This window comes from Arachis ipaensis, chromosome B01 (assembly GCF_000816755.2).
Source record: "Arachis ipaensis cultivar K30076 chromosome B01, Araip1.1, whole genome shotgun sequence".
NCBI lineage: Eukaryota > Viridiplantae > Streptophyta > Magnoliopsida > Fabales > Fabaceae > Arachis > Arachis ipaensis.
This window is the reverse complement of record NC_029785.2, coordinates 66,793,316-66,796,761: the sequence shown is the minus strand read 5'-3', so window position 1 is coordinate 66,796,761 and position 3,446 is coordinate 66,793,316.

Genomic DNA, 3,446 nt, shown 5'->3' with positions numbered 1-3,446 from the left:
GTACCAAGTTGCTCACGTGCCAGGAATAGTTTGAGCCTGGACATCACAATTTCGTGCACCAAGTTTTTGGCGCCGTTGCCGGGGATTGTTTGAGTTTGGACAACTGACGGTTCATCCTGTTGCTCAGATTAGGTAATTTTCTTTTTGTTTTGTTTTCAAAAATTTTTTCAAAAATCTTTCAAAAATTTCTCATCTGTTTTCGAAAAAAAAATGTTTTCAAAAAAAAAATTAAAAATATATTTTTATTCAAAATTTTTAAGAATGAATTCTAGTGTTTCATGAAGCATGTTGAAGCCTGGCTGGCTGTAAAGCCATATCTAATTCCTTTGGGAATGAGTATGTCAGGCGTGTCATGTCTGAGTTACATACTAAAGCTTGGCTGGCTATTAAGCCATACCTGACCCTTTGATTGGAGCTTTAGAGCATAAGATTCCTGGAATTCATATTAAAAATTTTGGAATCCTTATTTTCTTTTTCAAAATAATTTTTCGAAAAATATAAAATAAAAATCCAAAAAAATTAGAAAATCATAAAAATCAAAAATATTTTTGTGTTTTTTGTTTGAGTCTTGAGTCATATCATAAGTTTGGTGTCACTTGCATATGCATCTTGCATTTTTCGAAAATTTCATGCATTCATAGTGTTCTTCATGATCTTCAAGTTGTTCTTGGTAAGTCTTCTTGTTTGATCTTGATGATTTTTTGTTTTGTGTTGTATGGTGTTTTTCATATGCATTCTTGAATTCTTAGTGCATAAGCGTTAAAGAATTCTAAGTTTGGTGTCTTACATGTTTTTCTTTGCATCAAAAATTTTTCAAAAATATGTTCTTGATGTTCATCTTGACATTCAAAGTGTTCTTGGTGTTCATCTTGACATTCATATCATTCATGCATGCATTCATTGTTTTGATTCAAAATTTTCATGCATTGAGTCTTTTTGTTGTTTTTCTCTCTCATCATAAAAATTCAAAAATCAAAAAAATATCTTTCCCTTTTTCTCTCATCAAATTCGAAAATTTGGATTGACTTTTTCAAAAATTTTTAAAATCAAATTGTTTCTTATGAGTCAAATCAAATTTTCAATTTGAACATCTTATCTTTTTCAAAATCTTTTTCAAAAATCAAATCTTTTTCAAAATTCTTAGTTATTTTCGAAAATTCCAAAAATATTTTTCAAAAATGTTTTTCTTATTTTTATATCAAATTTTCGAAAATAACATAATCAATTAATGTTTTGATTCAAAAATTTGAAGTTTGTTACTTGCTTGTTAAGAAGGATTCAAACTTTAAGTCCTAGAATCATATCTTGTGATTTCTTGTGAATCAAGTCATTAATTGAATGTTGAAGGCCTTTACATCCCTGCTGCTTTCATAGTCCTGGATACTGGAAAGGAAGATGATGACTCCATCATCCTAGGAAGACCTTTCCTGGTCACAGCAAGAGCTGTGATTGATGTTGACAGAGGTGAAATAGTCCTTCAATGGAATGAGGACTCCCTTGTGTTTAAAACTCAAGGATCTCCCTCTGCAACCATGGAGAGGAAGCAGAAAAAGCTTCTCTCAAAGCAGAGTCAACCAGAGCCCCCACAGTCAAACTCTAAGTTTGGTGTTGGGAGGCCACAACAGAACTCTAAGTTTGGTGTTGAACTCCCATATCCAAACTCTAAGTTTGGTGTTGGAGAGTCTCAACAAAGCTCTGCACATCTGTGAGGCTCCATGAGAGCCCACTGTCAAGCTATTGACATTAAAGAAGCGCTTGTTGGGAGGCAACCCAATTTTTATTTATCTAACTATATTTTTCTTAGTTATATGTCTTTATAGGTTCATAATCATGTGGAGTCACAAAACAAACAAAAAAATCAAAAATGGAATCAAAAACAGCAGAAGAAAAATCACACCCTGAAGGAGCATCTGTCTGGCGTTCAAACGCCAGAACAGACTGAACGCCCAGAGTTTTGTGCAAGGGCATTTTACACGCCTAAATTGGTGCAGGGATGTAAATGCCTTGACACCTCAGGATCTGTGGACCCCACAGGATCATCTCAGGATCTGTGGACCCCACAGGATCCCCACCTACCTCATCATCTTTCTTTCCATTCATGATCATCCCTTCTGTTTTCCATTTACCACTCACATCCATACACCCACTACCTTCAAAATTTAAAATCTCTCTCCCACCCAATCCCACCCATATGGCCGAATACACACTCCCATCCATCTCCTCCATATCTTCTTCTTATTCTTCTATTCTTTCTTCTTTTGCTCGAGGGCGAGCAACATTCTAAGTTTGGTGTGGTAAAAGCATAGCTTTTTTGTTTTTTCCATAACCATTGATGGCACCTAAGGCCAGAGAAACCTTTAGAAAGAGGAAAGGGAAGACAAAAGCTTCCATCAAAGGTCTATAGCTCAGTGGTAGAACATTTGACTGCAAATCAAGAGATTCCTGAGATACCTCAGGGGATACATTTTCTTCCACACAATTATTGGAAGCAACTAAGGGTGGAACATCAAGAGCACTCCATCATCCTTTATGAAATCAGAGAAGATCTAAAAGCAATGAAGGAGGAGCAACAAAGGCAAGGAAGAGACATAGAAGAGCTCAAGGACATCATTGATTCCTCAAGAAGGAAATGCCACCATCACTAAGGTGGATTCATTCCTTGTTCTTATTTCTTCTGTTTTTCATTTTCTATGTTATGTGCTTATCTGTGTTTGTGTCTTCATTACATGATCATTAGTAGTAGTAACTATGCCTTAAAGTTATGAATGTCCTATGAATCCATCACCTCTCTTAAATAAAAACTGCTTTAATTCAAAAGAACAAGAAGTACATGAGTTTCGGATTTATCCTTGAACTTAGTTTAATTATATTGATGTGGTGACAATGCTTCTTGTTTTCTGAATGTATGCTTGAACAGTGCATATGTCTTTTGAAGTTGTTGTTTAAGAATGTTAAATATGTTGGCTCTTGAAAGAATGATGACTAAGAGACATGTTATTTGATAATCTGAAAAATCATAAAAATGATTCTTGAAGAAAGAAAAAGCAGCAAAGAACAAAGCTTGCAGAAAAAAAAAAGAAAAAAAAATATAGGCGAAAAAAAATAGAAAGAAAAAGGAAAAGCAAGCAGAAAAAGCCAATAACCCTTAAAACCAAAAGGCAAGGGAAAATAAAAAGGATCCCAAGGCTTTGAGCATCAGTGGATAGGAGGGCCTAAAGGAATAAAATCCTGGTCTAAGCGGCTAAACTAAGCTGTCCCTAACCATGTGCTTGTGGCGTGTAGGTGTCAAGTGAAAACTTGAGACTGAGCGGTTAAAGTCAAGCTCCAAAGCAAAAAAAAAGAGTGTGCTTAAAAACCCTGGACACCTCTAATTGGGGACTTTAGCAAAGCTGAGTCACAATCTGAAAAGGTTCACCCAATTATGTGTCTGTGGCATTTATGTATCC